Source organism: Sapajus apella, unplaced genomic scaffold (genome assembly GCF_009761245.1).
Source record: "Sapajus apella isolate SASKATOON/1434 unplaced genomic scaffold, GSC_monkey_1.0 scaffold76, whole genome shotgun sequence".
Taxonomy (NCBI): Eukaryota; Metazoa; Chordata; class Mammalia; order Primates; family Cebidae; genus Sapajus; species Sapajus apella.
Genome location: NW_022437016.1, coordinates 9812874 through 9829978, shown reverse-complemented (window position 1 = coordinate 9829978; position 17105 = coordinate 9812874). Strand labels below are relative to the sequence as shown.

At 40.4% G+C, this 17105-nt stretch overlaps 1 long non-coding RNA gene and 1 pseudogene across 1 annotated transcript; both read left to right on the top strand.

Moving 5' to 3' along the window:
- Positions 1–774: 774 nt before the first annotated feature.
- On the top strand, positions 775–2499 carry LOC116532423 (annotated as a pseudogene).
- An 11535-nt stretch (positions 2500–14034) lies between these two features.
- Positions 14035–14628, top strand: LOC116532422. The gene is made up of 3 exons (XR_004260860.1): positions 14035–14434; positions 14508–14510; positions 14592–14628. It is a non-coding gene; the product is annotated as an uncharacterized LOC116532422 (long non-coding RNA).
- The last annotated feature ends 2477 nt before the right edge of the window (positions 14629–17105 follow it).

The window sequence follows — 17105 nt, the reverse complement described above, 5'->3', positions numbered from 1 at the left end:
AGTTTACTCTGCCCCCAAGTTTGAGACTTGCTTTTTACGACTTTGATCTTTTCTTACTTCAGCTGCGCATGTTGCTTAACAGCACTTTGAGCTGTTTCTGTGTTCAGAGATAGTGTATTTCTTTGCATTAATCTCTGGGCTGATCTGGGTCTTAATTGAGAGGAAGGTAAACAGTCAGGGATGCCATATGGGATGAATAAGTCCCAACTTGTTTAGACCTCTGAGAAGACACAACAGTTGACTGCATTTTTATTTGTATGCTCTGTACCTGATTCCTTTGTTTTCTTTTTATTCAAAAAGAACTTATTTATTCATATTATAATCTGTTCTTGATTGGGATACTTTAAAAATTCATGGATTTGACTGAGGAATTGTGAAATTTTAAATGGAGGAAAAGCTCACCTTTTCCAGGTTCCTCTGTTTGCAGGTAGGAAACTTACCTAATTAAATGTCTTACACATATTTAAATTTCCTGGATTGTCCCAAAAATGTCTTTTTTACAGTTGTTTGGTTCAAATCAGGATCTAAAAGTACATGTATTACATTTGGTTGTTTACATAAGGCTGTTCTTTTTTTCGAGACGGGGTTTTGCTCTGTCGCCCAGGTTGGAGTGCAGTGGATCACAGTTCACTGCAACCACCCAGGCTCAAGCAACCCTTCCACCACTTCAGATGGGATAGCCGGGACTGCAGGTGTGTACCACCGTACCTGGCTAATTCTTAAATTTTTTGTAGACACAGGGTTCTCCCTGTGTTTCCTAGGCTGGTCTCGAACTCCTGGGCTCAAGCGATCCACAGACCCCTGCCTCCCAAAGTACTGAGATTACAGGTGTGAACCACCTTGCCAAGCCTACGTAAGCACTCTTTAGTCTTTTTTCTTAAAGTGCACTCTCTAGCCTTTTTTCCCCCACAGCCAGTCATGTTAGCCTTTTACATAGCATTGGCATTACAAAATCCTTTGAGATCTTCCTTATTCCTTCTCCTTTTTCCTTCAGGTCTTGAAAAACCTTTCCTACTTGTCTGCTTGTGGAATATCCAGGTTCAGCGCAAATGTAATGCCCTCTCCGTGACACCTCAGTCTGCTCTAATGAATTACTTCTTCATCTCTGTTTACCTAACACTTTTCTTACCTTGTCTATATCAAGGATCTGACAGATGAGAACCAGAGATCTTGGTCTCTTGTTTTTTGTTTTAACCTCTGTAAGTTTAAAAAGGAATTTAAAACATTTTCTGTGTGTTTCTGATTTTCTAAAATGGATACAAGTTGTCGTCCTCTCCCCACCCCACCCCCCCGCCATGGTCACCCGGCTTTCACTTTGCATCATTCATTGAAAGCCTCTTAAAACCAAATAATGCAAAATTATTCTAGTGATCGTGTGGCCACTAGATTTGCTGTCTTGTGTTTTACACTGAAGGACTAAACTTAAATTACCCCTTTAGCCTCAAAATCTGCAGTAAACTTTGAGAGCTTCTGTTTGAATAAACAGGAGAAATGCTGCTACGAACATCTCAAAAGAGGCTTCGCCATTTCCTATCCTAAATATACGTGGTTTAGTGGGAGAAATAGAGGACTATTTGATTTTCTTCTCTAATGGTCTGATGACCGCTGCCTCTTCCTTTCTTTAAGCTTCAGTTTGTGCGTCTTTAAAATGAAAGTGGAAACAGTCTCTTGGTGGTTAACTAAGGTTCTGCCATTCATAATTTGGACTCCATGGCCAGACGCGGAGGGAAGGAGCTAGGAGTAGCCTCTGAATAGCCGCCGAGAGGCGGTGGAGGCAGCGACTACTGACCCAGCCGAGCCACCGCCGCCGTCGCTGCCGCCACCGTGCTCCCCGCCCCCACTGCAGCCGCCAAGGATGCTCAGGAAGACCACGATACTTAAGAGAATGCAGACGAGTCTAACCATGACCCTCACTTTGAGCCAGTAGTTTCTCTTCCTGAGCAAGAAATTTTAAATGCTGGAGGAAGATGAAGAGGAACTTTCTAAAATGGCGGCAAAACGGTTTCGATTTGCTGCAGAGAACGGTTTTCCAAAATGGAAGTAGCGAGGCACTGGCGATATCACGCTCGTGAAGCGGAAGGAGAAAGAACCATCCGCTTGCTCATGCAGAGGTACAAGACCTTGACGATCTGTGCCAACCCTACATCACGCCGATGGTGGAGCTGGAGTTCAAAGTTGATGAACAAAATGTACAATATTGTTCATCTACTTTTTTTAAACATTTCAAAACTAATATTAGCTACCGTGCCTGGGTCTGGAACGCCCACCCTGACTTCAGCGATGGCGGGCGCCCCAAGCCAGAGCTGCTGGCCACCCACGTCCTGAATGCTGAGAATGCACAGACATTCAAAACAAAGTTTGAAGAATGCAGGAAAGAGATCGAAGAGAGAGAAAAGACAGGATGGGGCAAATAACGATCATACCGCAAAAGTGGCGGAAAAGTTAGAAGCTCTTTAGGTGAAGGAGGAGACCAAGGAGGATGCTAAGGAGAAAAAATAAATCATCTTATTTTTTCCTCTCTTTCCCTTCCCTAGTAGATCGGAAGATTGTCGTTTTTAAAATTTTACCCTGTTCCTCCTTTTTGGTTTTGTTTCATTTTTGCAAGGGACGTTATATAAATAACTGAATTCAAAATAATAATTTGGACTCCATTAGGTTTGCAGTATGCAAATGCTGCATATGTTTGGATGTAGAATTTTGTTCACCTACTTTTTTTCTACGTTTCAAAGCTAGTATTAGCAAGTAGAAAGTGTTGATTTCCTGTTTTCTCTCTCCTTCCCACTTATAGATTCCAGTAGTTCTGTTATCTTAAATGATTCTTCTTCTCTCTCTTTTCTGTTTTCATTTAATAGAGACGAGGTCATTCTATTGCCCAAGCTGGAGCGCAGTGACTATTCAGGGGCACAGTCCTTGCACACTGCAGCCTCGAACTCCTGGCTTCAAGCCATCTTTCTGCCTCAGCCTCCTGCCTCAGCCTCCTGAATAGCTGGGACTACTCGTGTGTATGGCCAGCTAAACAATCTTACTTGTAGCCGTAGTTAAAAATTAGTGTTTAGTCCAGGTGTAGTTGCTCATGCCTGTAATCCCAGCACTTTGGGAGGCCAAAACAGATGGATCACTTGAGCACAGGAGTTCAAGACCAACCTGGGCAACATAGACTCCTGTCTCTACAAAAATTTTTTACAAATTAGCCAGGTGTGGTGATGCGTACCTCTGGTCCCAGCTACGTGGGAGGCTCATGCGGGAGGATCGTTTGGGCCCAGGTAGAGGCTGCAGTGAGCCATGATTGCGCCACTGCACTCCAGCCTCTGTGAACAGAGTGGGGCCCTGTCCCAAAAAAAAAAAAAAAAAACCCACAAAACAAAAATAAGATTTAGAGTTCATCTTTTACATTCACATGGGCAGTGTGGTGTGTGTTCATCTTCTCTCCTCCTCCTTTGGGACTGAAAATGCTGGAGAAATGTGGCTCTGTATCCAAAGATGAAACTTGCTTGTCATCTTAAGCTATGTTATAGATTTGTTCTCAGGCTTATGAGTACATCAAGGATTGTTAGTTGGACCCACCTTGAAAACGCGTCTGCTTCAGTCTTGATAGAAATTAGACTAATAGCTCCTTATTTAGTCTTTTCCTCTGAAGGTTTGTGCCGTAAAGCACAGAGGCTTACTGCACCTCTGTTGTGTGCAGGTATTTAGTTCTAATAAATCCATATCCTTCAGGGAAACAGAGAGCTGCCCTTTAAATAAGTGTTTCCAGTTGAGTAGCTTTTTGCTAGTGGACCCTCCCCTTCCATTTTTTTCCACCCTTGTTCTATTTGTAGTGACTTTACTAAAATTACTTAACAGTTCCATTAAATCCACAGGGACTGAGAAGAAAAGATAAATCTCTTATAGAGTTGGGGTGGGGGTAGGAAAGCTGGTCAGTGTATTTATGATGGGGTAAAGTGTGTCATGGCAGTGGCAGAATATTTATTTTTAGACAAATTATAGCCTTTCTCTTCCTCTAAATCACTGGTCACTTTCTCTTTAGGCCCTACTTTGTAAGATGACCCTAATGTTCTCTATTGGTTAGAAAAGCCCTCTAGTAATGGTAATAGCAATATTTGCCATTCAATTATATGGCTGCTAAGTGACAGATTCCAGCCCTATTCCAAGAAGGGTCTCCTTTTTCTGGAATACTGCTATAAAGTGTGCACAGCCTTTAAGTTATTCCTAAAGCTAAATTAGGAGGGGAGATTTCATAGAATGAAGCATTTTACACAGTTAAAAAGCATTTATCCTGAGGAATTAGTTTCTCTTTGGGCCATTCCACCTTCTTAGTGGAACTTGCCCTTTTATTGTATCTTGATACTTGAATGTTTAGCTGAATGTTTGACGTCACGTGGCTCCAATTTGCTTGCCTTTGCAGTGCTGTGGTGAGGTGTGAGTGTGTATGTGCACACCAGGTGTTATACAGTCTGCTGCCTGCTGCTGGTGTGGTTCACGAATCAGGGAAGCTGTAGCATAATGATTGTTTAAGATCTTTTGCGTTTTAGGGGAATGAAGCAAGAAGCTTATTTTGAAGGTGTAAACTTTTGACTAAGAGTAGGGGCAGCGGGGAGTGAAATTAGTAACTTTTGCTTTCCAAAAGGATTTTCCAGACCTAGTTTCCTTTCTCCAAACTAGTTGTGTATAACCAGAGCATTCTTTGAAGCTAGTACAGATAACCAGAGCATGGAAATGAAGGACTAAAGTCAGCCCTGCAAACAACTCTTAGCTCCATGTATTAATTTTCTTAGAGGAATTTGCATTGTCATTGTTTATTATAATGACAGAAAACAGGGAATCCCACTTCTGCATGCCCCCCATAACCCCCCAGAAAAACCCTATATGCCTAACATTGAGCTTCTGTTTTGTCTTTTCCTTAGGCCAAAGGTTTTGGCTCTAAATTTCTAATCCAGTACAGAAGACTATAGCATAAAATAGCTCTTGGAAAAAAAAAAGGAAAAAAAAAAAAAACCCAGCATCCGAGAACCCTTTTAAATAAATTATTTTAAAATGCTGCCTTTTAATTTTAGGATCTTAGCTTAAAGAAGATTGGAGGAGAATTTCCCATGAAATGGTTCCCATAATAGTTTTCAGAAAGATGTGCTAGGCAGTATTGTTAACTAAAGAAAATAAGTCTATCAGTTCCACTTAGATAACCTTTGGTAATAAACGAACTCCATACACGTTGTGACCTTAGAGCCTGAACTTTGTAATCACATGACCAGCTTGTAAACTGACCTGTGAGGATGACTGTCGTAGTCCCGGCTTAGAGAAATTGACCAAGTGTCGGAAGGGTAGTCATCAAGCTGGACTTGTCCTGTAATCTCTGTTTCTTCATGGGTGCAATAGAACTTTTCAGCAGACTACAAGAAGAATGAAATGGAGACATGGGAAGGTAAGGGAACTGACTGTTTAAGTCTGGGGCCCAAATTTAAGGGTTAGAAATTTTCTTTGAAGGTTTAAAGCAAATAGCCTTGAGGGAGAAGGAAGGCAGTCCACAGGCAACTGTTTTTTTGTATCTTAACAGAATTCAGCTATAAAGTTTTCATATATGCAGCAACTGGCTGTAAATGTTTTGGAATGGAGAAAAGAATTAGAACTGCAGTGAATTTCATTGTTGTGGTTGATGAAAAGCAGAAGAAAAGGGGTGCGGATTTAAATCTTACAGTGATTTGCAAAAAAAATTTTAAACTGAATTTTGCGTTCCAGTAGTTAGTTAAAATTTACATTAAAAAATTGGTCTGTTTACCTCTTAACAGTTGTTTATATTTTAAATTTCTTAATCCAGTTCGATATCCGCGAAAGCCTTATTTACTACTGTTAATTATAGATAGAATTGGGGTCATGAGGCCATTGATAAGGCAACCTCATCCTCTGTGGGGGAACTTCTATACTTTACAGTTTGGGATGTAAGACTAAGCCATTGCTAATTTCTTTTTAAGTGGGTTTTTTAAGTGGGTACATTTTCTGCATGTATATGTAATGTAATTAGTAGTGACTAGTTAGTGTTATAACTTGTTTATTTGGAAAAGACCCATACAGCTGAAGGCACAGATATAAGATGAATCTTAGTATTAAAGATTTGCCACGTTTATAAAATACAGGCTAAGAGTTTGCAAAGAGTTTGATTTTCTTAAAGGCAAGCACTGCTGAGAAGAGTTCCCTACTTTTTGTAGCAGTTGATAAATTTCTAGGACTGGCATTAACCCTACGAAATAGCTGGTCTTGGGAAAGCTTCCCAGCTCCTTGCAGCATGGCTAACATCTGCCATAGGCAGCTTTGCAGTTTCATTCTCAGTCTGGGGATGCACAAACCAAGGAAGTGGGACGCCCTTTGATAATAGCATTCTTCCTTTTAGTAACCTTGGTTTCTTGCCTCCCTTATATGTTGGCCCCCAGCACCTTATATGCCAGATTTTATTGGTTTTTAGTGTATGTTAACAGAAAGAAAGTTCACAGAAAATATCAGTTGTAATTTCAAGACCTGTTATTTACCTTGAACAGCCTCCTCTCCTCTCCCAATATACGCAGAAATTGTTTGTTAAACTATTCTGGATATACTGCTTTTCCAGAGAGGAGTAGTTTAGGAAGTAAGATTTGCTTTGGATCTATTGGACAGGAGTTTAGGAGCTGACAGAGTCCCAGAGCAGTAATTACAGAGTTTAGAAGGGATGACTCTGGAGGATTTAGATTTTCTTTCGACCAGCTTGAGTCTCTTAGTGATATGTAGTCTGCTAGCTCTGAAAGAGAAAAAAGATTTGCCCAGAAAGTTCTCCCCTAGTTCGTATTTAAGTATTAAAACTTCAGTTTTTCTTAGCCATTCAACAGCAGAAAATAACTTATGGTACCAAAACAAAAACTTTCATAAAATAAGGAAATAAATTTAAAATTGTTCACCTGAATCTTCCACACAAAATTCTAGTAAAGCAAAATGAATTATCCTAATTGAAGGAGGTTTTGGAAGCTTAAGAGGCAAAATCAACTGCTTACAAAAGAGGTCAGTGAAAACGCTACTGTAAAAAAGCATTGCCTGGTTTTAGATATTGGGCCCTTGTCCATTTAAATTAACCTTTGTCACAGCTGGGCATACAAATGTTTTGTTTTAGTTCACAGAGGGTTAACTCTATTCAAGCTTTCACTGTGGCAGGCCTGATCTGTGGAGTCATACAATCTGGTCTTTCAGCCCTGCCAGTCGCTAGGCAGGAAGTCTTATTTCTTAAGCTATCTTTCAGAATGGGGGGTTGGGATTTGGAGAAAGGTGGGGGAAGGGCTTTGGAGCATCTGTAAGGATCAATAACAGAGAGAGAGAGCCGCAAGAGAGGCCATTGTGCACACTTCAAGATAGATGCAGCCCTTGTGCACGGCCCCTGCCTGGCAGGACAGACACCTAAAACCAAAACAATGACACTGAATGAATTCCCTGTGAAAATTAGGTTGCCGCTTAAAGGAGAAAAATACTTGAGTGCCCTTTCAACGTTTGGGAATATTCTCATTCCTCAACTTGTAAAGATTAGGCAACCCCCACTAGAAATAACTCCAAATTGATTTTTAAATGCCTTTTGTCCTCATGCTAATACTGTATTGAATTGGAGAGGGTGATCATTTTGGTCTTGGTCACATGCATCAAAGCATTGAGTAATCTTTTTTTCTTCTCTGTCTCCTCCTCTCTTCTCTCTTCTTCCCTCCCTTTTTCTCTTCTTTTTTATTCTAATGTTTGCTTTACCCTATTGGTTTTGGAGGCATCATTAAGGGAATGAAAAAAACTAAGATTTGGTTAGGATTTGAGTAACACATGTGTGAAATCCCTCCCCCAACAGCTGGTATTGGCTCTCGAAACTTCAACTGAGCTAAACAGATGTTCCTAGTGTGTTATTTTGAGATAATTTAAACCAGACTTATAGTCAAGAACTCTATAAAAAATCATAGATTTGATTTTTAAATGCACTGAAGTTGTGATATCATGTCACATCTTAATGCATATTATATGGGTGTTAAGCAAAAACACCTGAGCTTGGGAAAGTGAGCAATTCCGCCAATGAAACTGTGGTATTACAGACACTACCAAGTTTGTTATGTTACTTCAGCCAGATTTTCATTTTTCAGATTCCCCTTACCCAAACCCTCTAACATTCCTGTTTTACTGTATCCTTTTCCAGAGGAGTAAGGCATTAATTCAGTAGGTACTTTTATGATGCAGATTCTTTATGGCAGTTGGAAAGAGTAATAGAGTCATTGCCACCTCTCTTCCACTAAACCCCCAAAATCGTGGTGACAACTGACTGGTAACAGCTGAGAAAAATGGGATCCTAAACAGCCTCAAATAGTTTTCTCCCAACTTGAAATCTTCCCGAAATAAATGCATAAATGAAATGGGGGTCTATAATGTGGCTTGCAGACATACAAATGGAATAAGGGGAGGCAGGGAGACCTGCACTTGAAATTAGTAAGTGTTGTTTATTCTAGGCTTCTTGAGTTGATACCTGACATATTCTGGACAATTTTGAGGCTAGGAAAAATACCTAGATGCTTCACATCATGTGGATATTTTTAACTCATCTCTAATCTGTACTCTTTTGCTGGGGAAAATGATGTACAGGAAGAAAATCTGATTTAATCACCACAAGCAGTACCTCCTTGATACAATTGATTCTGCCCCTCTGATATATTGTAATTATCTATTGATATTTAAACCTAACAATTGATTATTTTAGTGGACATTTTCCAGGGGTATACAAATATTACTAACAAAACTTGGAAGTTTACGTTGTATTAAAATGGGGTATGAAACCTACCATGACCCTTTTGAACAATGTGGTCTTTAATGTGTACTGGGGGAGGGCCTAGTGAAGGAAAAGCCATAAAAGTCTTCAGGGTTCAAGATGAGGTTGGGATTTTGGGCCATTGCTTTTGTCATTTTCACACACAAACATCACTGCAATCATGTTTGATTTAGCATCCTTAATACAATGAAGTGGGAGAACAAAAGGATATCAGAGGCACAAGTATGGAAGCCAAACAGTCTCCCTCCCCGCCACCACTAATTTTTTCACATCATTCTTTTTTTTCTGTTCCCCTGCTACTGGGGTTTCTTTTTAAGCCAAGGAAATTAATCTATTTGCAAGAATCATCTTTTTGCATGCCTCAGTAGTTTGCTTGGGCAATTGAAAAATGAGCTACATGTCAAATGGTTTTTAGCCATGTAAAAAGTCATTTCCTAAAAACTTGGGGAAAACACCATAATTAGGAAAAATGCATCTATCCATATTTCAAGGTTAAGAGTTGGTCAGGGCTGGGGTGGGGGTGTTCTCACTGCACAGCTGTTTTACATATTTTGAAAAGCCTGATAGATGTAAAGGTCATTGCTAACTCTAACAGGGTCTTGATGCTCACACTGTGATCCAAGGACCTTGCATTAATTAGGATGAGAAGCATGGAAGGTCAGGAGTCAACCGGCTGGTGAGCCTCGATGGATTGTTAGTGGGACCAATCAGAATTCCTGTAGGATTTTTAAAGCATTAAAACAAAGAAACAAAAACTACTGCTGCTTCTGTTGTCCCTGGATGGATTTCTTGGTCTGTATGGCAAGGACTCGTCCCCTGCTGCGCAGATGGCTCATAAAAACTTGGCTACATATATGGCTTTGCTACAGGCTTCCTGGTGTTGGGGAAAGAACCTCATCAGCTAGACTCTCACTTGGCCAAGTCACTTGACCTACATGAACCTCAGTTTCCTCATATATGCAACAGAGGATAGTAATACCTATCTCACAGGACTGCTATAGGAATTAAATAGGAAAACTGTCAGAGTACCCAGAACATGCTTAACATGGCTTGAATTGAAATGAGTTTCAAAGACGAGCAAATTTAGGGAAATTAAGAAAGAATTCTTGGGTGAGCCTAGGGCTGGTGGTATTTATACGCTAAGTAGGTCTCCAGGGACAGCCTCCGTTCAGTAGGCAACAATCAGGGAGGGGCTCTGGAAATTTAGCCTTGAAAATGCTGTACAACCAGTGGGGCCAGCTGAGCCTTCTAGAACCAATTGCAGTGTTAATATGCTATTCCTTTGCTAGTAATAATTAGCCATGAATTGGTCCCTGCAAAATTTGTGGCCTTTTCTCTACAGAAAGTCTTTTACGGTTGCGTAGATTGCAAGAAAATGGAGAGGGGGTGGGCTTTAAGGTAACGGAGATGTTAAATCATAATCAGGAAAAGAAGAGTAGTAAAGTTAGTCTTAGTTTCCTGTGTTTTGATAGATAAATAGATGCCAAGACAGTTGCCCTGACCATGTTTAAAAGCCCTTTCTCAGGAGCTTTACCATGAAGTGGTAAAGTTGGGAATGTTGTTAGCATGCTAATCATTGCCTTACTAACTTTGGAGTTGTCAACCTGCCTGCCTTTTGGGTTCAGGGGTTATATCAATGGCTTATTATTCTAATCTCTGTATATAAAATTATTATGCAGCTAACATTCATCAAGCATTTGCTATTTTCTAAGCATTGGGAACAGAGGTGAGTTAGAATTTCTTACCTAAACTGCAGATCTCCTTTTTGAACTACAAAGAAGGAAAAATAATTTTAATGTTGCTTAACAGATGTTGAATATTCACCACTTGCTTTTGAGAGTGATTAGGGGGAGGAGAAGAGATAGCAGTGGGATTTACTCTCACTTTGGGGCCCTATATTCTTTGAGGGTTCTGCATTTTGGGTTGTTTTTTTTTTTTAACTACTTTTACTATATATTTCCTGTGACTTATTTGCTCCTCCAAATGTATGACTGCAAAATAGAGTATTTTAATATTTGTCTTAATATGGTAAAAATAGAGGCCTGGATTACAATTGGCAAAAATGTGGAGGGAGTCTAAACCTCATTTTTCTGTTTCTCTGTTAGCACTCTCACCATTAGCAAAGTGTTTTCTTTTCTGTGAGGTTTCAGTGTGTGGCCTCGGTGTGATGGCTACAAGAGCCTAGCTTTGCTTTTTAAAGGAACTAATAAGTTATGGATAATAATATTAATAAGTTATAGTTAACTTAAGTATCAGATGTACTTATTTATGGTATATTAAATAACCCACTGCATAGAAAATGTATGTTTTAGATATTTGGGAAAAAAAAAGCAGACACCTTTCCTGTGAGCATTTAATCCCAAAATGTGTGCACAAGAGAGTGTGGAAAGAAGAGAGATGCAAATGAAAGATTTGGCAACCAGTAGGTGGTAGCCATCAAGTCTTGGCCCTGGTCATTATTATAGGAGTATGTGTACATGCACACTATCATATGCATTCATGTGTTTTTGTTCCTAACTTTGCCATGAGGTAGTTGTTAATTGCTGCTGACAAGAAAATCTACCATCTTTAACTCTTTTATTCAACTGGGAATAGGAAGAGAGAGAGGTGATGATGTGCCACAGTGTGTATCTTTTCCTGTCACTGGATATAGTCGGCCATACAATTGTTTGAACCATGAACCAGTTGCTTTAAGAAACTGACCATCACATTGTACTGTTAAGATTCTAGGTTCCTTTAGAATATGTAGAAATTAATTTTCTCTCAGCACCCCTGCTGTTGTCCCCATGTGCAGTTTGGAATCATATACACCAAAACATTTGCCATAAGGTTACCAATCTGATACGAGAGAAAAGCCATCTACCATAGAATAGTTTTAGTATGGAAAGTTCATCATATATCATATGCTGACAAGTACTAGGACTCAATTTATTAGTTCTTTATTTTCATTAACCTTTAGTCTTACCAAAGGGAGGACTTTGGAGAATGATAAATGGCTTGTGATGAGCTGAGGAGAGAGGAGTTTTAGTTTTGTAAAAGTGTTGACTTGAGAGACTGAGGTGGGAGGATCGCTTGAGCCCAGGAGATCAAGGCTGCAGTGAATTATGGTCTTGCCACTGCAATGTAGCCTGGGCTACAGAGCAAGTGAGACTGTTGGTAAGGGGGTGGGGTACTATTGATCCAGTGCCTTAGGGAAGCAGAACCTCTGGTTCTGATGGCTGCATTAGTAAAGTCATGTGAATGTAATGTGTAAAATAGTCCCCATTTGCGTTGTTGAAGCTTCCTAATTTGTGGTCTTAGTGATGAATGAAGACTCCAGCTTTCTCTGAACATTGTTACAAGTGGAAGAAGTTACAAAAGCACTTTCTGGTCAAATAAGAATGGGAATGACTAATAATGCACATGTCTATGTTTGGGGCCCATCATTCTGAATCGGGTCAGATTTTTGGAAACAGTGGCCTTTGGTAAGGTAGTGGGCAACTACATTTTTTTTTTAACCCTCACAGAACATATGGTTTCACTTAAAGCATGCTAGCTGGTCTTTCTTTCACCAGGGCTTCAGAACTGTGAAGGGACCTAGGGAGCTGATTACTGAGCTTTGAGCATTGGCACAAGATCTCTGGGCTGGCTCACCAGTTTGTCCTCTGGAGTTCTTATAAGCTGTGTGCTTTGATTTGCAAGTAGAGAAGCTATGGGCATACCTCAAAGATACTGCAAGTTTGGTTCCAGACCACCACAATAAAGCAAATAACTCAAATTTTTTGGTTTCCCAGTACATGTAAAAGTTGTCTTTATACTATGGTCTGTTATGTGTGCAGCAGCATTATGTCAAAAAAAACCCTACATAACTTAAAAATATTTCATTGTAAAAAATATATATATATTTCATTGCTAAAATATGCAAACAACCATCTGAGCCTTCAGTGAATCATTTTGCTGCTATGGGATCTTGCTGCAGTGTTGGTGGCTGCTAACTGATCAGGTGGTGATTGCTGAAGGTTGGGGAATGGCTATGGCAGTTTCTTAAAATATGGCAATGAGGCTGGTTGTATCAATTGACTCCTTTCATGAAAAATTTCTCTGTAGCATGCGATGCTCTTTAATAGCATTTTATTCACAGTAGAAGTTCTTTCAAAACTGGTTTCAGTCTTCTCAAACCCTGCTGCTTTATCAACTAAGCTAATGTATTATTCTAAATCTTTTGTTGTCATTTTAATAGTGTTTACCAGGAGTAGATTCCATCTACAAAGAAACCTCTTTTTTTGCTCATCCTAAGAAGCAACTCCTCATTCATTAAAGTTTTGTGGGTGGCTCACACCTGTAATCCCAGCACTTTGGGAGGCCAAGGCAGGAGGATTGCTTGAGCTCAGGACTTGGGGACCAGCCTGGGCAACATAGTGAGATATCATCTCTACTGAAAATTTTAAAAAATGTCGGGCATCGTGGCTCACACCTGTAATCCCAGCAGTTTGGGAGGCTGAGGCGGGTGGATCACCTGAGGTCGGGAGTTCGAGACCAGCCTGACCAACATGGAGAAACCCCATCTCTACTAAAAATACAAAATTAGCTGCACATGGTGGCACATGCCTGTAATACTAGCTACTTGGGAGGCTGAGGCAGTAGAATCACTTGAACCTGGGAGGTGGAGGTTGTGGTGAGCTGAGATTGTACCGTTGCCCTCCAGCCTAGGTAACGAGCAAAACTCCATCTCAAAAAAAAAAAAAACTAGCTGGGTGTGTTGGCGCATGCCTGTAGTCCCAGCTACTTGGCAGACTGAGGCAGGAGGATTGCTTGAGCACAGGAAATGGAGGCTATAGTGAGCTATGATCATATACCACTGCAATCCAGCCAGGGTGACAGAGGGAGAACCCGTCTTGAAAAAAACAATTGTCATGGAATTGCAGCAATTCAGCCACATCTTTAGGCTGCACTTCTAATTCTAGTTCCTAGCTGTTTTCCCCATTTCTACAGTTACTTCTACCTCAAAGTCATTTGTGAGGGTTAGAATCAACTTCTTCCAAACTGGTATTTTGAACTCCTGTGAATCAGAAGTGTTCTTAATGGCATCTAAAATAGTGAATCCTTTCCAGAAGGTTTTCAATTTACTTTGCCTAGATCCATCAGAGGAATCACCATCTATGCCAGCTGTAGCCTTATGAAATTTATTTCTTAAAAATTACTTCATGATTCATGGGCTGCAGAATGGATGTTGTGTTAGCAGACGTGAAAACAACATTCATCTACCTGTACATCTCCGTCATAGAGCTCTTGGGTGACCAGCTGCATTGTCGATGAACAGTATTTTGAAAGTTACCTTTGTTTCTGGGCAGTAGCCTCAAAATATTCAGTAAACCATTCTGTAAACCCACGTGCTGTCATGTCATCCAGGCTTTGTTGTTCTATTTATAGAGCACAGGTAGAGTAGATTTAACATAATTTTTAAGGATCCTAGGATTTTCTGAGTGGTCAGTGAGCATTGGCATCAACTTAAAGTCACCAGCTGCATTAGCTCCTATCAAGAGAGTCAGCCTATTTTTTGAAGCCAGGCATTGACTTCTCTCTAGCTACGAAAGCCCCTAGATGGCGTCTTCTTCCAATATAAGGCCACTTCATCTACACTGAACATCAATTGTTCAGTGTAGCCACCTTCATCTTTGATCTGGATAACTTGCTGCAGCTTCTACATCAGCATTTGCTGCTTCAGCTTGTACTTTTAAATAATGGAGATAGCTTATTTCCTTCAACCTCATGAGCCAATCTCTGCTAGCTTCAAACCTTTCTTGTGCAGCTTCCTTACCTCTCTCAGTCTTCATAGAATTGAAGAGAGTTGGGCTGGGCGCGGTGGCTCACGCTTATAATCTCAGCACTTTGGGAGGCCGAGGCGGGTGGATCACGAGGTCAAGAGATCGAGACCATCCTGGTCAACATGGTGAAACCCCGTCTCTACTGAACATACAAAAATTAGCTGGGCATGGTGGCGCACGTCTGTAGTCCCAGCTACTCGGGAGGCTGAGGCAGGAGAATTGCTTGAACCCAGGAGGCGGAGGTTGCGGTAAGCCGAGATCGTGCCATTGCACTCCAGCCTGGGTAACGAGTGAAACTCCGTCTCAAAAACAAAACAAAACAAACAAACAAGAATTGAAGAGAGTTAGGGCCTTGCTCTGTATTAGGCCTTGGCTTAAGGGAATGTTGTGATTGGTTTGACTTTCTGTCCAGACTACTAAAATTTTGTCCATGTTAGCAATAAGGCTGTTTTTCTTTCTTATCATTTATGTGTTCACTGGAGTAGCACTTTTAATTTCCTTCAAAAACCTTTCCTTTGAGTCACAGCTTCACTCTTTGGAGAAAGAGGCCTACCTTTCGGCTTATCTTTGTTTTTGACATGCCTTACTCATTAACCTTAATCATTTCTAGCTTTTGATTTAAAGTGAAAGACATATGGCTTTGCCTTTCACTTGAACAAGTAGAGGCCATTGTAGAGTTATTAATTGGCCTAATTTCAATATTGTTGGGTTTCAGTTAATGGAGAGGCCCAAGTAGAGAGAAGGATAGATAGGGGAATGGCTGGTCAGTGGAGCAGTCAGAACACAGACAACATTTTTTCATTAAATTCACCATCTTATTTGGGTGTGGTTTGTGGCACCCCCAAACAATTACATCAAAGATCACTGATCACAGATCACCATAACAGATATAATAATAATGAAAAAGTTTGAAATATTACAAGATTCACCAAAATATGACACAGAGACACAAAATGAGAGCACATGCTTTTGGAAAAATGCTGCTGATAAGACTTCCTCGATGCAGGGTTGTCACAAATCTTCAATTTATAAAAAATGCAATAAAGCGAAGTGCAATAAAATGATGTCTGCCCATGCACTGTTCTTTCAATCAACTGACGTTCAACTAGCGATTGCTCTGTGCGTGGTATTGAGCTATGTATTAGGGACACAGAAAAAAATAAGACTCTCTCCCTGCCCTGTGATACATACAAGTCTAGTAGAGGGAAATAGATCCTCACGTAATTAAGGGTAATGAACTGTTCAGGGCACACTGATAGCAATACTGTAGATTACAGAAGTTGTGCAGAGGGTAGAGTGCTCATTTCTACCTGGGCTGTCAGGTTAGGCCTCACTAAGAAGTCATCCTGAGAGACTTGATAGATGTTTGCCAGGCTGGTGAAGTGGCAAAGGGTCTCCTAAGCAGAGGAGCAGCATGAGTGCATGTCTGACAATGTGAACTACCCTGACCAAGTATGCTGTGAGTTATAAGACCCATATAGGACAGAAATAGTGTTTGGTTCTAAATCCAAGGGAAACTCTAGAGAGAACTTTGATCTGTGAATGGATGCCCCTGTCCCTAAACAGAAGAGAGCCCCCTCACCTGTCAGTCGTCTTCTTGCAAATATGTTGAAGAGATTAATGTACCTTGCTAGAAAGGAGAGCAGTTCTGCTTCAGAATTAGAGGCGTGGACGCTGGAGGTTTAACGCTTCAAGAAACTGTTCCTGGGATTTAGGGAGAGTGTGCGATAGCCTTACTTAACCTTGTTACAAATTGTCGAGTACTACAGAGGGAGAGGCCTCAGTGAAGTGCTAATAAGAAGTTATACTCTGTGAAGGGGTCTTCTGCCCTCTAGAGGAAATGGATTCTGTTGTATTTTTTTAATGAATGGAAAAATAGCCTTAATATCTCATCCAAACTTTTTCCACTAGTTTAAACTAAAGGTTTCTTTTGGTTTTCTAGAGCAAGGTAGGGGTGTGTGTGTGTGTGTGTGTGTGTGTGTGTGTGTGTGTGTGTTTTGCTGAGTAATCTTTGTATTTTTACTTACCTCTTGTGAAATAGTTGATTACCTAATGACCAAACCATTATAATGTTTTTGGATAGATAATTTTGGGTGCTTTTGTTTTTAACTTCATTGTACAATTAGCATACAGAAAAATTTATTGCTTTGGTGGGGAAGGGTGTACTCTTCTATGAATATAGATTTGTGTAATCTCTGTAACCACCTCCACAGTCATGATACAAAACCGTTTCTTCTTTTTTTTTTTTTTTCCTTTAGAGAGACAGGGTCTTGCTCTGTTGCCCAGGCTTCCTGGCCTTGAGCAAACCTTCCACCTTGGCCTCCCAAGTGCTGGAATTACAGACATGAGCCACTCCACCTGGCCCGGAATGATTTCTTTTTTTTTTTTTTTAAAGTTCGGGGGTACGTATATAGAATGTGCAGGTTTGTTACATAGGTAAACGTGTGTCCTGGAGGTTTGCTGTACAAATTATTGTATCACCCAGGTATTAAGCCTAG